The 16113-nt window shown below is 38.6% G+C and overlaps 1 pseudogene; it reads left to right on the top strand.

Annotated features, from left to right (window-relative positions):
- Window positions 1–12456: 12456 nt before the first annotated feature.
- LOC100972248 (MAP kinase-interacting serine/threonine-protein kinase 1-like) lies at window positions 12457–15584 on the top strand (annotated as a pseudogene).
- The last annotated feature ends 529 nt before the right edge of the window (window positions 15585–16113 follow it).

Here is a 16113-nt window from a genome sequence, read left to right as displayed (position 1 = left end):
GTCTGTCGACCTCAAAAAGGCACTGGAATAGAAGGATAATATATTGCTGTGTCAGGTTACCCTGGCAATTGTGATCTATAGTTTTTCTACTGCTCTGAGGAGCAAAAGATACATATATTTCATCGTCTTTTTACCATAAGAACTTGTGATGGAAACTATGCCCTAAGCATATGGGTTAATGTGGGGAAAATCACATCCACATATAGCACCTTTGAATTTATATCCTAACATTAAAATATTGGCTGTGTGACCCTGTATAGAAGACTTGGGTGGAAAGAGGTGATCCATTTCTAGCAGACTGTCTATGTGACTTTAAAGAATAACAGCTTGACCTTTAGTGACATGCACAGTCTTCACATGAATATGCACAATATTCACTTCAGTTAAAAATAAAAATTTGTACATTTATAGGTAAAAGATTTCATCACGCTAATGGTCCTCAGGGAAGCCATGAGATTACTAAAACCTTTTTTCTTTCTTTTTTCTGTTTCAGGGTAACTGCTAAAAGAGATATTACTAGGGATAGGGACCTTACATGTTAGAATTTCTAACATTGTCTTTGCCATAAATTGGCATCCCTTATGTGGTAAGTTGGGGTTACAAGGAACTTGAACACATACACTAAATGTACTGCTGGGCCCATGTTCTTTCCTACATTTCTGCCCCTAGTTTGCTCACTTCCCACCCGTTTTCAACTGAATTGGCAGAGTCCATCTTAAATAAATATCTGACCCTGTCTCTCTACTACTTCAATGTGTTAGCTGGAGTCATGCAGCTCTCAGGATGAATGTATAATCCTCAGCAAGTTACACAATATCTGCCATGACCCAGCTTTTCTCTAACTGTCCAGACCAACATCTTCTCATAACTCCTTTTAATGTGCCAGACACTATGCTAAGCTCTTTATGCTGCTCTCTTCTCAACTACTACTTGTCCTTGAAGGTAACTTAGATGTTACCCGAACTTCTCTCCTGCAACCTCACATGTTCTGGATCAGGTTTTCTTCCTCTAAGCTTTGATGGGACCTTGTACTTTTATCTATGATGGCATTTCCACATTGGCCAGAAATCGTCTGTGTTCCAGTGTGGGAAACCTGCCTTTTTTCCAGGAGAGTTAATGTGACATAAAGTAGGAATACTGACTCTGGAACTAGTCCAACTAGGTTCAAATCATGACTCCACATTTTGCCCTCTAAGAGGCCTTGTGCACATTGCTCAACTTTTCTGTGCCTCAGTGTCCTTACCTGTAAAATAAGAATTGATTAAGTACCTACCTAAGTAGTGCAAGTACTACTTAGTTGTGTTAATTTATGTTAAATAATTACAAAGACATCTGGGCACATAGAAGTTTCTCACTGTGAGTTGGGCTAACCAATTTGACTGCTTATGACAGGGAAGCCTGATTGATCAGTATAAATTAATTCATTTAGATCTTATTTTCTTCACTGATAACAAAAAATGAGGGTAATGGATTCTAAAAGAGTTGTCAATATTTCTACTTAAGGAATAAATGGACTTCACAGTACCTCATCTAGACCTGTCACAGCACTTACTACTTTCCACCTCATAGTTTTCTAGTGTTCCTGTTTTGCACCTTCCTAGAGCAAGTTCAGCTCACATCTTCATTTGCATCTTACCTTTCTTAGTAATTAATAGATGCCTGCTGTATAGCAGAAACTGAAGTATTTGCTAAATGAAAACACATAAACAAATCTGCAAGGAATCAAAAGCAGCAGCAAGTCTGATACTATACAAGGGTTAACTGGATTTGTTCTCCTTCAAATTGGGTTCTGTGACCATGAACCACTGTTAATATCTTCAGAAATAAGAAACCTTGTAATTGTAAAGAATCATTTCATAAACTTCTATTACAATTCTAGATACTATAAAAATCAAAATATATTCCCACTCTCTAAAATCTTAATTTAACAGAACAGTTAAGCACTCAGCGAGTATTTATAGACTTCATTGCCTTATGGTAGAGATTTGGTGATAAATATTCAGAATTAGACATTTGCTCTCAAGGAATTTACAAGTGTTTAATGTCATTCTTCTCCCTTAACCACACTTTAAATATATTTTTATGATCCATCAAAAGTTCCCTGTTCTAATATCAAATGATATATTCTGCTTGTCTGTATACAATATATTTTGTGCAATTCGTCTCACAGAGAAGAGCTTACTTTTTAATTGAATTTTTGCAGTTCACTAAATATCAGAAACCTTATATTTAATCAGATATTTTAAAAGCATGTACTGACAAGCTTGTACATAAAATTAAAAAAATTAAACCAACTAAAATGTCTAGTTATATCTAATATATTCTTACTTCATTTAGTAAATCAGAGAACTCATTGCTTGAAATAAAAGTTTATTCCTCTTTTAATTATAATGACCATTGATTTATGTAAGTTAGTGTTTAACCCTGTGACGCTCTTCTAGAGATCACTTAGACTCAGCCAGAACCCTGTTAAGTCCCTATTTCTAAGTGCAAGCCCTCTCTCTCCCTCTCAACTATGCTTTCCTTACTCTTCCACAAATGACTTTGAAAAATAAAAGCCAAAATGGCAATATAATTTTACACTCAAGCCTCTAGACTCCTCAATGCCTTTACCAATACTCTTTCATCTCCTGCAAACAACTTCCTGGTTTGCTCCCTGGAAAACAAATTCTACTCACTTTTAAGATACAGTTCTAAAGGTCCATTCTGGAGAATGTCTCTAATGTCACTACACCAAGGTCAAGTTACTTACTCCTCTGGACTTTGTATAATCCAACATAATTATGACATTCCAAGTATTGGCCCAAGCTTCTCATGGATTATCTTATCTGCACAGCAGTCCTGTGAATAATCCTTACTGTTTATAGTTCTTATTTTATGGTGAAATAAAAGGTAGCTAAGAAAGGTTAGTTAATGTGCTTGAATTTACTACGTGGAGGAGCTATGATTCAAATCTTGGTCTTCAGGACTGCAAACCCTGAGTTCATAGCCACCAAGTTACAGGACATGTTGTTAAAGCAAACTAACTCATTTTTCTAGAATTATTTATCACATGGTCATTCTGTATCTAGGTAGTGAGTTCCTTGTAGAAATTAACCTATCATTGTATTCTTAGTGCCTGGAACCTAATAGGAGTTTAATAAGTATTTGATGGATGGGTTGATGGGTTGGTGAATAAAGTGAGATGACTGAATGAATGAACAAAATAAACAAAAAAACCTAATACCTGTAGATTGACTTGTGATCTATCATGGAGATAAGATTGAATGCTTATGTTGGCTTCACCATCCTCTGCCCTGCCTTGTTCAACCTTTGCTACCACTCAGGAATACAAATATATTCTGATTGCTTTTCACCCACTGTTATTAATATACCAATTTTCATCACTGGGAGTGCTTATATAATGCATCACTGACATCTGAGTAGTACTTTAATTTCTCATATATTATTCCAGATAATGCATGTGACATTGTGATGTTTGTATTTCCTAAAAAGTAGATTTACTTCCCACAGAGTAGGAACCCAATAACTGTTAAATTAATTAATGAATCAATAAAAAATGAATGCATGAAGGACTTGGTCTTTCAATTAATCAACTAATCAATGCTGAAGTATAAAAACTGTAGTCATTAACTTACTAGCTTGTGTTTATTTCAGACTATGACTAACAGCATTAATACTTACTGCCCAAATATGACTCTGTGACAGGTACAGTGGTAGGCTTCTATTCACACCAAATTGTAAAATCCTTATAATAGTCCTAGAAGGTATGTGCTTTTAATGCCATCTCAGACATATGCAAACAAAGAATCAGAGAGCTTAATTTTGGTGGATTAAGAAACTATCATCTGTGAAACAGCATAGCTCAGATTCAAACCATGCCATTCTTATTCTTCATTGTCTGCTCTTTCCTTTGTATATGGATTGTAGAATGCCTGTGCAATATGTAAACCACTAATTCCTACTTTCCTAATGACACTGAGGTTTACTGATCAGACATATTACTGGAGTTACCAACCCTCATCTTGAGGAAAACATTTAAAAGTATGGAAAAAGCTGAATCCTCAATTACATGTAACTTGCTTTATTAAACTGATTTCAGTTGATTTCTGAAGATCTGTGGTGAAATAGAGCCAAGTGATGCCCCTAAATAACTCAGTGCAATCTATCATCTGCTCCTTGCCTCCCACCTCCTTCTCCATATACAGAAAGATAATCATGTATTTATGTAGGGCCTTTTATAGCTCAACATATTTTTCAGTGGGTGATTCATTTTGGGGAGGCTTTCTTGTGTTTACCAAAGGCATATTCTCCAAAGGTAAAACTGCAGCTGGTATATGTACATTTTCCCAGGACAAACTCTGTACATCTGTTTTATCCCAAATTGAGAACTTACTGGTTTTAGATCCATGCTGGACTCAGGGTTAGAAAGATTGAAAGAAAAAAAAGGGACTTAATGGATTCTGCCTTTAAGGTAATCATTCATATATTTAAAGGAAATGTAATGGTTCTAAATTGTTTGTTTTCTTATGTAAAATATCTAATTCACTATTCATAAGAAAATCTTTTAGATCATTTATAATGTTAGACTATATATAAAATAAAATCTTGCAATGAATCAGTTCCTAAGGTGAGAAATCAGAAATCACTACAAGAAGGAAAATACAGGTCCTAAATGTTTATTATATGTTAATTACTGTAAATGAATATTTACATTAGAATGAATTTTTCTGGCAGTGAAGTTAAAGAAGAAAGACCCATGGTGGCTCATAGCCTTCACTGATAAAAGAAAACAAGATGATCATCAGAAGAGGCAGTTTCTTCCTGTGTCCCACACTAGGAGAATTTCACCTTGGGCAGAGCCAAAAATGAAATGAAGGAGCATGGCCTCTGGATTATACAGTCCTGGATAGGGCCTTTTCCATGCATAAACTTGGATAGATTATTCTACCATTCTGAGGTTTACCTCAGTAAAATTAGTTTAACAACTAATTCAAAAGAACATATGTAATGTAATTGAAAGAAAAAATAATAATGCCAACATAATTCTAGATTTACCTACCTTTAGAAACAAAATGTGACCAATACCATTGGAGACCCTGGATGTCTCCTGCAGGTCCCAGCCCCTTTGCTCCTCCCAATCTCAGAAATAGTCAAGCTTCTGAATTTTTAGTGTAGCCATTCCCTTGCTGTGGAGTTTTCCCCTAAACTGTGTATCCTAAGGAAGATATGGTTTAAGTGTTCGTGTTTATGAAATTTACATGTATATAATCATATAAAATATGTTTTTCTACAAATTTCTTTTTACACCCAATTTTGAGTTTGAGATTTATCCCATTAGATACATTTAACTGTAGTTCAGTAATTTTCACGATTGTGTAGCATTCTGTGTATAACTACAATAAGACAATTTACTTCAACATTTGACTGCAATAATCATTTGGGTTTTTTCTCCAGTATTGTTTTGTTTTGCTATTTAAAACAAATGCTTCTATGAACATTCTTGTCTATGTCTCCTGGTGCACATGTATGAAATCATCTACAGGGGTACATTCTTAGGAGCACTATTGCTGGGTCAAAAGTATATAAATCCCATCCCTGCCAATCATGTCTGATGGACAACATGACAGGTACTCATATTGGATTAATCACAGTGAAGCACTCATAAAAAATTATCCCTGCAGGCATCCACAATTTTTTACTTTTCTAGATAATACCAAAATGTTTTCCAGAATGTTAATGCCAATTTATATTTTTACCAGCAGTCCCTACTGCTCCACATTCTAGACAACAGTTGGATGTTTTAATTTCTTTAAATCTGATGGATAAAATGTTACTTCATTGTCATTGTAATTTGAATTTACCTTATTTCTAATGAAGCTGAGCATTTTTATATTCTTATTGACTACTCATTTCTTAACTTAATCTCTAAAGCTCAAACAGTGAAATATTTCATACATGCTTGTTAAAACAATGAAAATAAATATGAACCTAAAGTACCCAGGACAAGTCCTGATATAGAACCAGTATTTAATACTTATCAAAACTTACCATTAGTCCCCATTCTCCTTACAATTGAAAACTATTTGATAAAATGAGGAAGAACATCTATGTCTAATGCTTTTTAACATAAAATCACCAAAATATTTTCCAAATAAATGCTTCTTGAGTGCACCTATAGTATACACACATATACACACACCAAAACCCGTTTACCCAATATTTAAAGTCATTTTTGTAAGAAGCTAAAGTTAAATTCTTCTATTATATTCATGTTTTGCAATCCAGTTTTACACAGGGAAAGAGCTTAAAAGTAAACAAGAATTTGACAAATGAGGAAAGTATTCCAAAAAGAAATGTCACTAACTCTAGGGGTTTTGTTTATTTTTTTTTTTTAACATTTTTAGTGGGGGGAGAGGCTCTGCATCCAAATCACAATGGAGATACACTTTAAATGAGAGTAAGTGTAGTGAAGTCCAATTTTATGTAACTTTTAAAGTAAAAAATATTTATGGTAGCAATAAACCGATAAGCTTTAGTTAAAAAATAATACTAATGCTGTACAACTTTCTAGATTCTGTGAGTCTAGCAAATACTTTTTCCTTGTCTTTTTTTTTTTTTTTTTTATTGAGATGGAGTCTTGCTCTGTCACCCATGTTGGAGTGCAGTGGCGCAATCTCCAATCTCAGCTCACTGCAACCTCCGTTTCCCGTATTCAAGCGATTCTCCTGCCTCAGCCTCCTGAGTAGCTGGGACTACAGGTGCATGCTACCATGCCCGGTGGCCTTTTGGTAGAGACGGGGTTTCACCGTGTTAGCCAGGATGGCCTCGATCTCCTAACCTCATGATGTGCCCGACTCAGCCTCCCAAAGTGCTAGGATTACAGGCGTGAGCCACTGTGCTCGGCCTAGCAAGTACTTTTTATAACGGTTAATACACAAAACAATCTCCCAGGAAATCATCAGGAACTCTTTTTATCAGTTCCCCAAATTTTGGAGGAATTCCAAGTGCAATTTAGCCACTTAGAGTGATATAAAACTAAATCTTAAAAGGGCAGGTGGGGCTGCGGTCTACAGAGTAGCCACTCTTTTATTCCTTTACTTTCTTAATAAAATACTTCTACTTTGAAAAAAAAAAAAAAATGTAGATGGGCCAGGCCCAGTGGCTCATGACTGTAATCCTAGCAATTTGGGAGGCCGAGGTGGGTGGATCACCTGAGGTCAGGAGTTCGAGACTAGCCTGGCCAATATGGCGAAACCCCATCTCTACTAAAAATACAAAAATTAGCCAGGCATGGTGGTGGGCACCTGCAATCCCAGCTACTCGGGAGGCTGAGGCAGGAGAATTGCTTGAACCCAGGGGGCGGAGGTTGCAGTGAGCCGAGATCGTGCCACTTCACTCCAGCCTGGGTGAAAGAGCAAAACTCTGTCTCTCAAAAAAAAAAAAAAAAAAGTGCAGATGATATTACCTTCTTTGAACAATTATTTTTAAGATTAGGGAGCAAATATATAAATTAGCTAAAGAACAGTACACACTCAATAATAATTTATCCAGTAATGCTTTATTTATTCATGAAATATTTATAAAGGGCCTGATGTTGCATACTGTGCTAGGCACTGAAATATATGTATTCCAAAAGAAAAAAATAATAAAACCAACTATAGCAGAAGCCACTCATACTACTGATATATATGTGTATATATCAGCTTCCACACAAATCTTTTCAACAGATGCTGATTTGAATATTGGCATAATGCTCTAATTATCATAAAATATACATTAACAGAATAAAACTTTCTTTTACCTTTTCTTTCACTAACTATATATTTCAGACTGGCGAGTCTTTTTTGTGGAGGCTGTCCTGTGCATCATTTCATATTTGGCCCCACTCTTGGCTTCCATTGCTAAATTACTCAGTGCAAATGGCACCTCCACCCCACCCTGTGTTGTGATCTCAAGAATTTACCAGACATTGCCAAATGTGCCCTGGGGGGCAAAATCACACCCAGTTGAGAGTCACTGGGCTAGAATAAATAGTAGAGCTGAAAGAGCAGTAGATGGAGAAAGAAGACCTAGGATTGAAACTGGCTTTGTCCACTATTTCTGCATGTATTTAACTAGGGATAGAATTTAGAAACCAGAGCATGTAGCAGTAAACCCAAGCTACTGGGATTTTTCAGAAATTTTAGAAGTTCCATTATGCCCATAAAACAAGATATAAGCTTTCAAGCACCAGAGTAAAAGTAACTTCAAATGAGTAACAACCCCAAATTCCCAGCTTTAACATCTATAGAACTTATGGTCCAGTAACATAAATACCAGATATTTTATGTTGGTGTAGTCTCTGTGTCATTTGCTAAAACACAGTTTCCTCATCTGTAAAAGGAGGGGTGATTTCTCAGTTCTCAAGTTGGTGTTGAATACCCAGCTAAGGATTTCTATGAGTCCACATATTTACTTCTTTGTCATCCTTCACCATATATTGCTATAATTAACGATTTGTTTGTATTTCCCTGTAGAGTATAAGCAGAGACAATGTCTTATTAATCCTTGTATCACAAGTTCCTAGACCAGTTTTGACATGTGATAAACATTCATCAAGTGAATTATTTTATGAATCTCCGTTTTCAAGTTTATTGATTCAGCTTCCCCTCTTTCTCTCTTTCTTTCTTGCTTGGACATTTCCTTTCATTTTACTATCAATATTACCAGAACCCATAATGACAGACAGGTTATATAAACAGCCACAATTTCTTATGATTTTAAGGGCTCCTGCACTTAACCTAGACATTTCTAAGATGCTCACCAGTAAATGGAATTCACAGAGCAGGAGACAGGGACTTTCATCTGAATATTAGGAAGCTTATTTAAAATACAAATATCTCTGAGAATGGAAACTCTCAGTTTGCTCATTTAAAAATTGTACTCAATTATTCCTACTTCATAGAATTGCTGTGCCAATAAAATGAGTCCTTTCTAAACTAAAATATCTATGAAAATGGAAGAGATTTATTTTGTTTTGGTTTATAATTAAGTGGAAATGACTGATATCATGTATTTTCTCAATAATCAAACTGGCCTAGGAAATCATAGAATCTGCTTCAGGCCACTTACTGAGAAAAAACACCCCCTGAAGAACATTCTTGATAGATGGTCATTTAAGTACTATTATCAACAATTCTTATGTCAGCTTCAAGAAAAATCCAAGCCCATGAGTACAGCAGCAGGAAGAAACTACGGATATCCCAAGACCAACTCTGACCTTTGTTATCTTCGTAGTAATATAAAAATGTAGAAGGATTAAAGCTTCTCAATGAAGCTTCTAAGTGAGATGATCTTAAAACAGACACAGAAAACTAGGAGAGAGCTAGAGACTAGAAATCAGAGGAATTAGTTTGGAAACCTAGCGCTACCACTTACTAGCTATGCAATTCTGAACACATGGTACAACTCTCTGAATCTCATTTTCCTCAAATGTAAAATGGGCACAATAAAAAATACCTTAAAGAGATGGGGTGAAGCTAATATAAATGAAAATTCAAAGTGACTAGAATGTTAAGAGAAATGCCATCACAGAAAATAAATGGATCAAGGAATTTCTTCGTTTATTTGGGCAACTATAACAAAATACCTTAGACTGGGTGCCTTATAAACAATAGAAGTTTATTTCTCATGATTCCGGAGGCTGGGAAGTTCAAGATCAGAGTGCCAGCATAGTTCAATTCTGGTGAGGACCCTCTTTGTAGACTACTGACTTCTTGCTGGGTCCTCACATAGGAAAAGGGGCACAGGAACTTCTCTGGGCCCTTTTTGTAAAGCTACTCAACCCATTCATGAGAGTTCTGCCCTCATGATCTAATCACATCCCTAAATGTCCCACCTCCTAATATGATTTTGGGGGTTAGGATTTTAACATATAAATTTGGGTGGTGGGGGGGGACACAAATATTCAGACTATAGCAAAGGGTAAATATTTGAAAATATTTTAACTTAAGGTGGCTTATTTGATCTGTTGGCTTCTTTTGAGAATTTTTTCTTCAGGATGAAAAGAACACTGCAAGATTGACTCAATTTCTATACTTCTGTTTAAGAGAGAGGAGGAGAGCAGAAGAAAGGAGGGGAGAAGAGAGAAAAATTACAGGCTGGTGTAGCTGTAACTGGCTTAGCAAACAGTCTGGGGAAGGAAGAGCTTCTTTTTGTGAGGAAAGAAAAAAAATGTTTCCTAAAAATAGTTTTACCTATCTTGAGATAAATATAACACTCAAGAATTAGAAGTTTTAAGAGGTACATACAGCCACACACAAGCTCCAGAGTATGAGTCAGCTCTAACTCACCCCATCTCTCTCCTAGTTTGTCCTAGTTAATTACAAACTTTCTCATCCTAGCAAAATCATTAGGAGTCAGACACAGAGGACAGAGCATTGAAAATTAATTCCATTAATTTCGTTTAGAAAAGTAGGATATTTGTGGAAGAGCGTCTCTGTCTTTCAAATCTCTAAAGCAAGCAGGTTGATGGTTTTTAGTTACTAAATCAAATGTATGAATGATCTAAGAGATAGCATGCTCCAAGGAAATAGGGATTTATAGTCTCAGCTCCGACACTAAAAAAAAAAAAAAAAACAAGTGACTAGGGATACCATTCTAGCCCTCTAGAGTGGGTTGAATATTATACCCAGATATTTATGTCTACTCAGAACCTAAAAATGTGAACTTTTTGGGAAATAAGCTCTTTGTTAATATATTAGTTAAGGATCTTGACATTAAGTCACTCTTGATTTAGAGTGGGCCCTAAATCCAATGACAAGTGTTTTTATTAGAAGAGGATAGGACACAGAGAGACACGGAGAGGAGAAGGTCATGTGAAGACAGAGGTAGACATTGAAGTGACGTACCTAGAAGTCAAGGAACACCAGGTATTGCTGGCAATCACCAGAAGCTAGGAGAGAGGCATGGGGCATTTCTCTCTCAGAGGCTCCATAAGGAACAACTCCTGCCAATAACTTGATTTCAGGCTTCTGGCCTCCTGAATGGTGAACAAATGCATTTCTGTTGTTTTAGACAACTAAGTTTGTTCTCTTTTGGTATGGCATCTGTGGAGGAAACTAATACACTTTTCCTGTCCTTTGTCTAATTTGTGATACACTGGAATCGAGTTATATATTTATCTATTCTTGGTTCAGTAATTACACTGTATTTGGGCTGGGATAACAATAATAGAAAGACATAGACCTGGCATCAAAGAGTTTACATAGAAGTTGGGAACTGAGACATTAATTAGAAAATAAAAAACAGCCCTAAAGGGGTTATCATAGTAGTCAGTAGAAGGTATTGGGGAAAATGTGGTAACATGGAGGTGGGTAGAGATGGAGTCCTGGGGAAGACAAGGACAGCCTTCAAAGAGAGGGACCATTGGGATGAGCACTGGGACAGGGGAGGGGGTGTCAGCCTGGTGGACAAGGGCCTTATGGAGTGAGGGCTTTATGCAGTTTCATGTTTCACAAGAATTAAGTGGTAGGAATGGGAAAGTAAGGAGACAAGAATAGAAAGGTAGACAAAGTCAATCATGAGTGAAGTACTGAAAAGCATACAATTTTACTGAAATAATGTTGTTATTGATTGAATGTTGGTGTTCCCCCAAAACTCATATCTTGAAACCCTAGCCCCCAAGGTGATGGTGTTTGGAGATAAGGCCTTTGAGAAGTAATTAGATCATGAGAGTGGAGCCCTCATAAATGGGAGTAGTGCCTTTTTAAGACAACACAAGGAAGCTTACATTCTCTCTTGTTTTTTGCTTTCCACCACGTGAGAATACAAGAAGAAGATGGCCAGCTGCAAGGTAGGAAGGGGGAGCCCTCATTAGACACCAGATCTGCTGGTACTTTTATCTTGGACTTCTCAGCCTCCAGAATTTTGACAAAAAAAATATATATATATATAAATAATAAATCTCTGTTGTTCACACCACCTGGAATATGGTATTTTTGTTTTGGCAACCCAAGCAGACTAAGACAGGAATGTACTTCAATTTACTCATCTGTAAAATGTGTGGAGTGGACAAAGTCATAATTTTACCTCCAATTTCAAGGTTCTGAAGATCTAGGAAGGTTAAAGTTCTTGAAAGTTGTTGTAATTTTGGCTCTGACACCAGGATAACTAAGCGTCAGATCTGTTCAATCAGAAATAACTATTACATGAGTAATATCAGAAAAGTGTACATCGTTAAGTGGCTGATTAACTAAAATGCATTTCTGTAAAGTTCTGTACCAAAATGTTACTGTAAGGAAACCAACACCTCCATTCTATCCCTACACCTGAGTTTGTGTCCTAGTGAAAGATACAGATCTTTGGCAATGCATCATCTAACTAAGAAGTGGTTTTGATTTTTGTTTAGGGATATACAATAGGTTTCAGTCCCATTCTGACATAACAGTATTAGAATACTGAACATGTAGTCAATACATGGCCCCTGAGGTGGTGGAAGTCTTCGTGGACCAGGCCACGTTCTACAATAAGCATTGTGACCTGGGGAGCCTGGGCATGGTCTTCTACATCATGCTGAGTGGCTACCTGCCCTTCGTGGGTCACTGCGGGGCCAACTGTGGCTGGGACCGGGGTGAGGTCTGCAGGGTGTGCCAGAAAAAGCTGTTTGAAAGCATCCAGGAAGGCAAGTATGAATTTCCTGACAAGGACTGGGCACACATCTCCAGTGAGGCCAAATGCCTCATCTCCAAGCTCCAAGCTCCTGGGGCGAGATGCGAAGCAGAAACTTAGCGCCGCCCAAGTTCTGCAGCACCCATGGGTGCAGGGGCAAGCTCCAGAAAAGGGACTCCCCACTCCGCAAGTCCTCTAGAGGAAGAGCAGCACAATGGACCTGACACTCTTCGCAGCTGAGGCCATCGTCCTTAACTGCCAGCTATCTCAGCACGAAGAGAACGAACTAGCAGAGGAGCCAGAGGCACTGGCTGATGGCCTCTGCTCCATGAAGCTTTCCCCTCCCTGCAAGTCACCCTGGCCCGGAGGACAGGAGCCCAACCACAGCACTCTGAAATGCTCCAGTCACACCTTACAGGCCCTAGGCCTGGCCAGGCATTGTCCCCCTGGAAACCTGTGTGGCTAAGGTCTGCAGAGCAGGCGGCAGCGTCTGCTCTATGGCTCCATTCAGGCTTTTTCATCTACGAAGGCCCTGAAGTTCCCACCAACCCCCCATTTCCCTAGGGTCCTCGAGGAAAAAGCTTTTTCCAAAGGGGTTGTCTTTGAAAAGGAAAGCAATCACTTGTCATTTTGCATAATTGCCTGCAGCAGGAACATCTCTTCGCTGGGCTCCACCTGCTCAGCCGCCTGCAGATCTGGGATCCGGTCTGCCCTCACCGCTGTAGCGCGGTGGCTGGGGCTGCAGCCTGCAGGGAGAAGCAAGAAGCATCAGTTGACAGAGGCTGCCGACCCGTACCTGTTCCCTCTCTGCTCTGTCACCCTCCTCTGGCGGTCCTTCCAGCTTCCTCTGACCTCTGAATGTCCTCTTTGCCCGTCTTATCCCTTGGCTGAGCAAAGCCATCCCCTCGATTCAGGAAAGGGCAAGGAGCCTTCCTCATTCAGGAAATCAGATCAGTCTTCCGGTCTGCAGCACGCAGAAGCACATAATCTGTCTCCCTCATTTATCATTCCCTTTGTTTGTGATTGCTGCTAAAGTCAGTATTATTTCGTTTTTTTTAAGTTTGTTGTTGTTGTTTGTTTTGTTTTGTTTTTTGAGACGGAGCCTCGCTCTGTCGCCCAGGCTGGAGTGCGGTGGCGCAATCTCTGCTCACTGCAAGCTCCGCCTCCCGTTTTCACGCCATTCTCCTGCCTCAGCCTCCGGAGTAGCTGGGACTACAGGAGCTGCCACCACGCCCAGCTAATTTTTTGTATTTTTTTTTTTTTTTTTTTTAAGTAGAGACAGGATTTCACCGTGTTAGCCAGAATGGTCCTGATCTCCTGAGCTCGTAATCTGCCCGCCTTGGCCTCCCAAAGTGCTGGGATTACAGGCGTGAGCCACTGCGCCAAGCCAAGTTTGGTTTTTTAACCATGCTGTTCCAGCAAAGATGGGACCTCAAACTACCACTGCAAGCCCATGGACTTCCCAGAGAGTGTAACGGCTTGCTCTTCTTTCTGGAATGTCCATGCATTTGGGTTTTGATCAGCAGTTCCCTATTACTCTAACTGATTTTAAGCTGTTCCTATGACAAACTTAGAGACAGCGTCGGTGTCTGCTGCTGTGTCCCCAGGTATTGTGTGGGTGGCACAGATCTGGGCAGTTAGATGGAGCTCTATGCATGAGATGAAGCCACACTGGCGTGAAGCCTCGCTGCCCTGTTTGAGTGAGGCAGTCCCTGCTGCCCGAATGCGTGAAGGTACAGCCATTCAGGTAAGCTGAGCTATTGAGTTACATAGAGGAAATAGATTTGCATTTGTCAGGCAGACATTTATACAACACCACGGTGTTTTATACATTATGCTTGTTTTAATAAAACTGAAATTCTAAAAAAAAAAGAAAAAAGAAAAGAAAATGTTTAAAGATCCTGTATATAATCCTGAACCACTCCATATACTGAAATGGCTCAATTAATGCTAGCTCTTGTAGAGACTTGTAAAAATTATTTATAATTCATTTCTACCAAGTAGCATCTGGGGGTTGTGTTGGAATTTTCCCAGGAATTAGGGGCTGTATAAAACATCCAACTTACTAATAATGTTACCCAACTGCATTATTATCTTCTGTCCCCTATCTCTACAGAGAAAAAAAAAATGTACTATTTAGGAATTACATTTGTGTCTGAAAAGGGATGACCCTTCATGTTTTAGAATAACAACATCTTCACATCAGCAGGCAGTGATGTAACAATTAGGGCTTTTTGAATGGTAGGCTAAGGTGTAGTACAGGAGACTTGTCTTTGAATCAGATAAAATTGATTTACCATCTGATATATTTTGGCTGTGTGCCCACCCAAATCTCATCTTTAATTGAACATCCCATAATCCCCATGTGTAATGGGAGGAACCTGGTGGAAGGTCATTGAATCATGGGGGCGGGTTTGGCCCTTGCTGTTCTTGTGATAGTGAATAAGTCTCACAAGATCTGATGGTTTTATAAAGGGCAGTTCCCCTGCACATGGCTGTCTTGCCTACTGCCATGTAAGATGTGCTTTTGCCCCTCCTTGACCTTCCACCATGATTGTGAGGCTTTCCCAGCCAGGTGAAACTGTAAGCCCACTAAACTAAACCTCTTTTTTTTTTTTTTGAGGCAGAGTCTCACTCTTGTCACCCAGGCTGGAGTGCAACGGCATGATCTCCACTCACTGCAACCTCTGCCTCCCAGGTTCAAATGATTCTCCTGCCTCAGCCTCCCAAGTAGCTGGGATTACAGGCACCTGCTACCACGCCTGGCTATTTTTTTTTTTTTTTTTGCATTTTTAGTAGAGATGGGATTTCACCATGTTGGCCAGGCTGGTCTCGAACTCCTGACCTCAGGTGATCTGCCCACCTCGGCCTCCCTAAGTGCTGGGATTACAGGCATGAGCCACCGTGCCTGGCTAATCCTTTTTTTTTTTTTTTTTAAATAAATTACCCAGTCTTGGGTATATCTTTATAGCAGTATGAAAATGGACTAATACAGCATACTAATTCCACCACAAGTCATAAGAAGAGTAAGTTAACTCTTTGGTAATGTGAGAATAATAATGACCACTTCATGAAGTTCATATGGTCATCTCATGGGATAATGCATATGGCAACACCTAGTTTAATGCCTTAGATACAGTGGGCAACAGAGTAATAAATGTTTTAAGTAGCACATGCATAAATACTACCACCTTTATCCTTTTTTTGTGGATGTAGGCTTGTATATTTAAATGGTAGATAAAAAATAAAGTGAAGAAAGTGTGAACACTAGGTTGTTGACCTATTTACACAGTCATAATGCCTAGCACAACTGCTTGTACTTAGCTTCACATTCTATTGTACAGATTTGGGCAGTTTGTTGTAATTTTTATGTCTTTTTACAGGGTTTAGTACTCTGTAGATGGTAAGCAACAAATACAATAGAGCACATTTTATGCTATTTATAGGTCTAAAATATCTCTT

This window comes from Pan paniscus, chromosome 8, assembly GCF_029289425.2.
Source record: "Pan paniscus chromosome 8, NHGRI_mPanPan1-v2.0_pri, whole genome shotgun sequence".
Classification (NCBI taxonomy): domain Eukaryota; kingdom Metazoa; phylum Chordata; class Mammalia; order Primates; family Hominidae; genus Pan; species Pan paniscus.
Note: the sequence above shows the minus strand (reverse complement) of the source record. Positions and strands in the feature narration are given on the sequence as shown.